Consider the following 9,352-nt stretch of genomic DNA (forward strand, 5'->3'; position numbering starts at 1 on the left):
GATTGTATATTCAAAAAAAAGTAGAATGATGGATGGAGCAATGCATTTATCTTCGCTAAATGTGTATTTCGTGGACCTGTTCTTGGTGCGACAAATTTATTCAAAAAGATGCAATGGATTCTTCTTGGAGCAGAAATTTAACAATGTCATAATTTTTCTTCTCCAGGAAATAGCTTGAAGAATGACACAGAATCTTTTCGCACTGCACCAGATCAATGTGGGAGCTTTTATAAGAATACAGTGTAGTTGCATCTATGTAGCCACTAGCCAGTACTAGATAAGCTAGATGAAAAGAGCGGTGGTTGAGCTCCCCCTTGGCCATGGTACTTTTACTTTATGTGTTTTCTACTTTTCTTCATTCTAGTTACTTCTGTGACCGTCCTATTAGCAGTAACCAAACCCCAGCTTCTATTTTAGATAATCAACTAACCAAGTGCGTAGTATCTACTATCTTAAGGTCTGTACTTTTGACTTCCTTGAATGTATCTATGATAGTAAGAATGAGTTTGGGTTTGGCGTTATCATTTCAGTAGTGATATAACTTTTCGTGGAGATATATGTTCTTGTAGTAGTTAATTTGTCATATCACAGTAACAAATGTACAGAGCTATGTCTGGTTCTTACCGTTTGATGCCCGTTGTTTTAATCTGATCAGATAACTGACTGAAGAACCCAATGGCAACATTGTATGAAATAAATTGAGCAAGATATGAGGTGACTTGTGAACCCTCATGATTATAATCAAGTTAACAAGTCTTGCCAGCTGGTTAACTAAGTTGGCATGATCCCATTTCATGTGTGATTCACAGCTTTACACCAATAACAAGTTTGAGATCCTTTGTTGTCAAAACTGGAGGGGATTGATAGTTGTACTTCATTCCTCTCTTACAGTCTGTTAGTTTATCTAGTGAGGAACTTCAGAAATTCACGTGTCCAGAAAACTAAAAAATGGGGGTGTTGACATCCATATGTACTATGTAGAAATGTAGATTTTATTCCTGATTATCATAATTTTATAACTAAATTTGTGCTAGTCTGGTTGTAACGAGGGAAAATGCTAAATAAATACCAATGGTTCCTGATCGAAACAAATAACGTTTATCTCCCCTTGTCCCTGCCCTGATGCCACTGGAAATTATGCGTTGTTCGATAATTGTAATTGGTAGTGTAATGACTAAGAACCTGTTGGTAATATTGGTCCAGTGGCATGTTCTTGAAGCAGTATTAATCTTGTAAGAGAACACGATATTATTGGAGCAGTTATTTGAAAATGTCATGAAATGTTTTGTTTTCTTTCCAGAAAATGGCCTGAAGAGTGGACAAGAGTGTTATTACACTGCGCCAGAACAAGGCGGGAGCTTCCGTAAGAACTCAGTGCCAATTGTGTCTGTGTGTCCATCTTCTCTATTAGTTAATTAGTTAGCCAACTACCTAAGATCTTATTGTTGGTACTCTCGACTTTTCTGGATTTATCTATGTCGGTAAGAGAAGAGTGGGATTCATCACCAGCATCGCCAAATCAAATATTTCCCCATGAGCAAACATCCACATTTCATTTGATTATTTTCGCAGTATGCGCTGCATGCTGTCGAGGAATGGGAGTCCTTGGACTTTAGTGCGGCACTTGTTTGGGCATTTGAGAAAAAGTAGTGTTATAACTTTTATAGTACCATAGTAGCACTTTCTTTTTTGTCTAAAGAACTAGTTGACGGTGCTAATAAAAGGATAAGATATCGGCGGATAATGGTTGGTGCGTGCATGCAGCCATTGTCGCCATCTCTCCATTGAATATATATTGCCTTTCTTTGGCCGACCTGTTGTTAGTTGCAACTCGCAAGCTGACTTTGTTGGCCAGTTGCCCTGCTGTCTCGAACTGTTGATATGGGCAACTCTTCTTGATTGTTTCTGAACTTGCACAAGAATGGATAGCTCATTCTGTGAACTCAACTTGGAATTCAATATTTAGGCTGACAAAAAGTGGTAGAACTTTCTAGTAAGATCACTCATATTGTTGTCCCCACAATACATATCCCCAGAGTAGAAAGCACCGCAAACTAGAGTGGTAACTAGAAAAATGACTCAAGAAAATAGTGTGCTAGATAAGCTAACTCGATATTCTGAGGAATTAAACCTACACCATGGTGAACGTTTTCTTACTCCTACTCCTGTTTTAGTCGATCAAACTTCATGAAAAAAAATGTCATGCCAAAGTATAACCAGGCTAATGTGGTGTACTCCAGTTGTTAAATATGGCACACCATGCCGATCCTAGTGATAAAACATGGGTGGCTGCACAACCAATATCCTGGCCAATCTTCCTGTTCACGTTATCATTTTCGTGGTTTCAAATGCATATCCTATATTTCTTCTTGCTCACGGTATCATTCTTCGAAATGATGATGAGCGCTGAACTAAACTGGGGGCTGCACGGGATGGGCGATGCATGTGAACCAGGGGAAGAGAAGATAAAGCTTTGATGTGGACATGGAACCAACCACCGAGGTTTTCCTGTGGGCGCCAAGGAAAAGAAGCTCGCCTCCATAATGATGGGGCTGATGTCTCTCTTGTCCTTGAGTCTGATTGCAGTACAGTAGTGGTGTTCTGTTGTTATCCCCATCTGTGATTCCTTGGTGTAAAGGAGAAAAGCATGCATGAGAGGTCCACGGATTTTCTTTCCTCTGCATTGTGTTTAATTAACCTGCTTAATGTTTTTCAAGATAATGGAAGATAAGACTCTGTCTCTACATCCATAAATGCAACTCCCAATGTTTAATCCACATCTTTTTTTTTTCTTTTTTTCCTTACATAGTAAGATCTTCATTGGGCCAAAGTAAATTCTCCCGATTCTCGGGATTTGGATGTTTTCATGTGAACTTTCTGCAAATCAAAGAGAATGTAGACCTTCTTTAGTTCATGTACCGACAACTATGCTAGGAAGGTCAAGGTACTACTGGGCATGGAGGAGCCTGAGTCTATTTACGACGATCACAGGAGGGAGATGCAGAGATAATCAAACAGTATGTAAAGTCAAATGCCAAGGAATAACATCGAGGAATAACAGTTAGCGGAGGTATACAGCAGTCTTTCTTGACAACGAATCGTGCAACAATTCACGGCAAGAGCAAAGTAACTTTTGACTGAGCAAAGCAAACTGTTTGTAAATGTCGTTGCATTGCATGCACCTTTCATGTGGTATTTTATTGGGCCTATGAGATGAGGCCAGAGCCCAACAGCACCTCTATGCCTGGCATCTCGCAACTATTTTATTGGGCCTAGGAGATGCGCCCGAAGCCCAACATCAGCTCTATGTCTTGCATCTCGCAACTATTTTACTGGGCCTAGGAGATAAGGCCGAAGCCTTTTATCAGGTTCATAGGCCTATGTTGTCAAAGAAAAACTCGACTAGCCTACCGGGAGGGCTCCGCCACTCTGGCTACCCTTTGCCTTCCATGCCCTCGACCAAAAGCGTGCAGTGCGCTACCGGCCTTAGAGCATCTCTAGAAGATACCAGATAGCCGCCTTGCCATGAATAATTTCGACCATTTTGTGGGCTTGGACCTTTTTGCGTGGTTTGCACACATATGAGATATCGTCCGGGACCAGATAATTTCATCTGGTGTATTGGATAAAAGCCCGCCTAGCCTCTATATAACCAGGCCGGCCACCGCCGCATCGCCTACTTTGTTGCTCTCATCCACTCCTCCGTTACAACCCCATCTGCTCCTTCACCGAATCCATGGCGCATGGATCCCGTGGTTCAGTGGTTGCTTCTCCGGGCCTCCGCGCGGTCATGGAGGGTAGAACGCACATCACCATGTAGCCCGTTCTCCTACAAGGAGGAAGAACATCAATAATGTTGTGCATGCGGTCTGAGGCAGCCCACGTACGCGGGTCGCAGGCCGGTCTCAGGAATTGGGGAGCCCGGTGCAAAATTCAATAGCAGGCCTAAGATTGATTTTCTAAATAACCCAAAATTAAATCATTTTTTATTGTTCTCTGAAATGATATTTTTTGAGTGAAATTTCATATGTTCTCCAACATGTCACTATCAAGAGCTATCTAGCCATTGTATTATATTTTTCTAATCTGATTTGCAGAAGACATGATTGCAGCACACAAGTAATGAAAAAAAAGAATGATAATAACATATATAATGAATGCACTTGTGTATGTAGTATACTTATCAATGTAATTAACTAATTAATCAGAAAGATAGTCTATATTAAATAGGGGTTAGTCTGCTTGAAGTTGCAATATTACGAGAGTACTATAGTCTATAGGAGCCTAACTAGAATGCACATGATGGATATGGGGCGCGTTTGGTAGCCTGCTTGGATATCTCGGCCCAGATGGGCAGTGCCAAGGTGGGCAATGCTGGACAAACAAAAACAGGATTTAGATCGTGTTGTCCATCTCGTTTTGTTGGTTGAGTCGCATCAAGAGAGTACTTTGTGCAGCCCGTTTTGTTGGTAACGTGCACGCGGTCAGTTATTACTAAGGTGATTAAAGGTTATGTGTTTGGTTGCATCGGGACCCATGTTTGTGATAATCTCTTCTCTCTAGTGGTGACCTTACCACTTCCCTACTATCACACATACTACCTCCATCTCAAAGCTTAAGACTTTTTTTTTTGAAAAGTTAAACCAAAAAAAGTTTGACCAAACTTTTAGAACAATCTATCAACAAATATAATATTTTGTAGATACCATACAAAAATATATTTTATAATCTATCTAATGATATTAATTTTGTGTTTTGCATGTTAATGATTTTTGGTAAAAACTTAGTCAAACTTGATATAATTTGACTTTCTGAAAATAATATAAACCTTAAACTTTGGGATGGAGGTAGTAACAGATTATTAGTACAAGCGTGCATAGTACACTAAAAGTTTTGTCAGTTCACCATCACAACCCTAGCTATTATAAATGGAAATTCATTATTTAGACTAAGGTACTACGAATTAACAAGAAATTCAACATAATTTTACGGTCCAGTGGTGACATGGGCATTACCCTTCGGGTAACTGTCATTGCCCTATCCTGTACGGCCCAACCGGAGGCCCATAAAGACACCCGATGGCAAGGCGGGCCACTAGGGCGGTGCTGGAGAAGATTCCTTGAAGAACAAGATGGAGAGGAGCCGAACAAGGAAAGTTTAGAGCTAGGTCTTTTGTAAACCTAGTCGTACCCGGACAGATCTCTTGAGACCTGGCCTCCTATATAAAAGCCAGGAGAGGGGCTGCCGAGGGACACAATCAATCTTAGCAACTTTAGCCACCATAAGTCCAGAGCTAGATCACCGTAGCACTTAGCCTCTCGCGAGATCACAGCCGAAACCTTCGGCACCCCATTGTAACCCGATATTTTCATAATCAAGATCAGACAGGCAGGACGTAAGGGTTTTACCTCATCGAGGACCCCGAACCTAGGTAAATCGCTCTTCCCGCTTGTCTGTTAACCGATGTCTCGTGTCAGCCTACAGGATTCCATCAACCCTAAGCCCCAATCGGAGGGCATTGCCGAGGAGTACCCTCGATAATTGGCGCCGTCTGTGGGAAGTCTGTCGGCACAAGGCAGGTCATCGGCAGTACCAGTCACGTATGCGGCATTCGTGCTCGAGTCACCAACGCCGCCAGATCCGAAAGATTCAGTACGCTGCAGGTCCTTCGAGTTCGTTCCGCACACCGAGGCGTCGCACCTGATCTCTGCAGAATCACGCGGCAACATGGATACTACTTTCGGTGGTGTTAACTTCATCATCGATTCCAGAGGGTTTCTTCGCCTCCCTAGTTCAAACGCATCAAGCCCAAGAACTTCGGTTCCAGAAGATATCACGCCAGCAGCGGCCTTGGCAGTCCTACCCAGAAGTGCGGGAGAGGGCAGCCGAGGCAGCTTCGGCGCCATAGAGGAGCAAATGAAAAGACGAAGGGACTCACGTCGTGAAGAAGAAGAGGAAATCGCGGCTCGCCCCCGACAATACGAACGAGGATGCCACAGCACGCAATCGAACAAGAATCGCCTTCGCACGCCTTACCTATCGGCCACGGAGCAACTTGAAGCACCGTGTTATCTGCACTCTTATATCGATCCAAAGGATGGCCATGAAATATCCAGTCATTTTCTCAGAAATTGTCGGCAGTTCCTCGAAATTCGGCAGTTCTACGACGATCTTCGGGCTGAAGCCACGGCAAGAGTTCATACGATGGAGAGAAGAGCGGGATCCTACAGTTATCCGCCAGAACCATACATACCAGAACCATACATACCAGTAGGAGGAGACAAGTACGTACCAACCGAGGTGTTTCCAGAATCACGCGGACATGTCAGCATGATCCATAAAACCAGTTTTTCGAAGAGAGAGGTCAAGAAGTTTTTGCGGGAAGTAAAGTACGCGGAAGTTGCCATGGTCGATACACCTGAATACATCGACTGGTCAAACCAAAGCATATCTTTTAGCAAGGCGGATCACCCGAAGGCCGTTCCAAGGCCTTGTCATGCAGCCCTAGTCCTTGAAGCACAGATCGGAGGATACAATATGAGCAAGGTATTCATGGATGGAGGAAGCGACCTGAATCTGTTATTCGCCAGCATAATGAAAGCAATGGGCCTAACAGTCGACATGCTAAAAGAGTCCTACACAGGATTCCACGGCATCATACCGACTCGACCCGCTTATTCCCTTGGTAAAATATCACTCGACGTAGTTTTCGGCACACCTAGCAACTTCAGAAAGGAGAAAATCGAGTTTGAAGTGGTTGATTGGGAATCTCAGTACCATGCCATCCTCGGCAGACCTGCGTTTGCCAAATTCATGGCGGTACCCCATGATACGTCTCAAACGTATCTATAATTTCTTATGTTCCATGCTACTTTTATGATGATACTCACATGTTTTATACACGTTATATGTCATTATTATGCATTTTCCGGCACTAACCTATTGACAAGATGCCGAAGAGCCAGTTGTTGTTTTCTGCTGTTTTTAGTTTCAGAAATCCTACAAAGGAAATATTCTCGGAATTGGACGAAATCAACGCCCAGGGTCTTATTTTTCCACGAAGCTTCCAGAAGACCGAAAGGGAAACAAAGTGGGGCGACGAGGCGCCGCCACACTAGGGCCGCGCGGCCTAAGGGGGGCCCGCACCGCCCTAGCGTGTGGGGCCCCTGTCAGCCCTCCGACTCTGCCCTTCCGCCTACTTAAAGCCTTCGTCGCGAAACCCTCTGTACCGAGAGCCACGATACGGAAAACCTTCCAGAGACGCCACCGCCGCCAATCCCATCTCGGGGGTTCGGGAGATCGCCTCCGGCACCCTGCCGGAGAGGGGAATCATCTCCCGGAGGGCTCTTCATCGCCATGATCGCCTCCGGATCGATGTGTGAGTAGTTCACCCCTGGACTATGGGTCCATAGCAGTAGCTAGATGGTTGTCTTCTCCTCATTGTGCTATCATGTTAGATCTTGTGAGCTGCCTATCATGATCAAGATCATCTATTTGTAATGCTACATGTTGTGTTTGTTGGGATCCGATGAATATTGAATATTATGTCAAGTTGATTATCAATCTATCATATATGTTGTTTATATTCTTGCATGCTCTCCGTTGCTAGTAGAGGCTCTGGCCAAGTTGATACTTGTAACTCCAAGAGGGAGTATTTATGCTCGATAGTGGGTTCATGCCTCCATTGAATCTGGGACAGTGATAGAAACTTCTAAGGTTGTGGATGTGCTGTTGGCACTAGGGATAAAACATCAATGCTTTGTCTAAGGATATTTGTGTTAATTACATTACGCACCATACTTAATGCAATTGTCTGTTGTTTGCAACTTAATACTGGAAGGGGTTCGGATGATAATCTGAAAGTGGACTTTTTAGGCATAGATGCATGCTGGATAGCGGTCTATGTACTTTATCGTAATGCCCTGATTAAATCTCATAGTACTCATCATGATATATGTATGTGCATTGGTATGCCTTCTTTATTTGTCAATTGCCCAACTGTAATTTGTTCACACAACATGCTATTTATCTTATGGGAGAGACACCACTAGTGAACTGTGGACCCCGGTCCATTGTTTACATCTGAAATACAATCTACTGCAATACTTTTTCTTTACTGTTCTTCGCAAACAAACATCATCTTCCACACTATACAATTAATCCTTTGTTTACAGCAAGCCGGTGAGATTGACAATCTCACTGTTACGTTGGGGCAAAGTACTTTGATTGTGTTGTGCAGGTTCCACGTTGGCGCCGGAATCCCTGGTGTTGCGCCGCACTACACTCCGTCACCAACAACCTTCACGTGTTCCTTGACTCCTACTTGGTTCGATAACCTTGGTTTCTTGCGAGGGAAAACTTGCTACTCGTATGCATCACACCTTCCTCTTGGGGTTCCCAACGGACGTGTGTTAACCGCACGCATCAAGCACTTTTTACGGCGCCGTTGCCGGGGAGATCAAGACACGCTGCAAGGGGAGTCTCCCACTTCCAATCTCTTTACTTTGTTTTTGTCTTACTTTACTTTATTTTATTTACTGCTTTGTTTGTTCTCTATATCAAAAACACAAAAAAATTAGTTGCTAGTTTTACTTTATTTACTGTCTTGTTTGCGTTCTCAATATTAAAACACAAAAAAATTAGTTACTTGCTTTACTTTACTTTATTACTGTTAAAATGAATACTCCTGAGAACACTAAGTAGTGTGATTTCACTAGTTAGGCTTAATGGAAAACAACAAAAATATTAGAGATCTTTATAGTATTTATCTTGAGTTAGCACATGAGGTGTTTGAAGAGAAAATTAAAAAACCTATGGAACTTTATATGCATGCTAATGGCAATGTTATTAGTATGAATGCTTTGAACACCATTGTTGCTAATGCTATGGTAAATTCTAAGCTTGGGGAAGCTGGTTTTGAGGAGCATGATATTTTTAGTCCCCCAAGCATGGAGGAGAAAATTTACTTTGATGATACTTTACTTCTTATATATGATGATTACAATGATGACTATCATTTTTTCAGTCCACCTACTATTGAGGAGAAAATTAATTATGATTACAATATGCCTCCTATATATGATGATTATGGTGATGAGAATAATAATGATAGCTATCTTATTGAATTTGCTCCCACTACAATTAATGGTAATGACTATGCTTATGTGGAGAGTAATAATTTTATGCATGTAGCTCATGATAAGAATGTTTCATGTGATATTTATATTGTGGATTTCATCAATGATGCTACTGAAAGTTATTATGAGAGAGGGAAACATGGTTATATGCATCTTAATAATATTAAGTTTCCCCTCTTTATGTTGAGAATCTTGAAGTTGCGCTTGTGTTGCCT

The 9,352-nt window shown here is 42.4% G+C and overlaps 1 long non-coding RNA gene across 1 annotated transcript; it reads left to right on the forward strand.

Moving 5' to 3' along the window:
* Positions 1–167: 167 nt before the first annotated feature.
* LOC124652738 lies at positions 168–1,813 on the forward strand. The gene is made up of 2 exons (XR_006987748.1): positions 168–323; positions 1,301–1,813. It is a non-coding gene; the product is annotated as an uncharacterized LOC124652738 (long non-coding RNA).
* The last annotated feature ends 7,539 nt before the right edge of the window (positions 1,814–9,352 follow it).

Source organism: Lolium rigidum, chromosome 5, assembly GCF_022539505.1.
Source record: "Lolium rigidum isolate FL_2022 chromosome 5, APGP_CSIRO_Lrig_0.1, whole genome shotgun sequence".
Taxonomy (NCBI): domain Eukaryota; kingdom Viridiplantae; phylum Streptophyta; class Magnoliopsida; order Poales; family Poaceae; genus Lolium; species Lolium rigidum.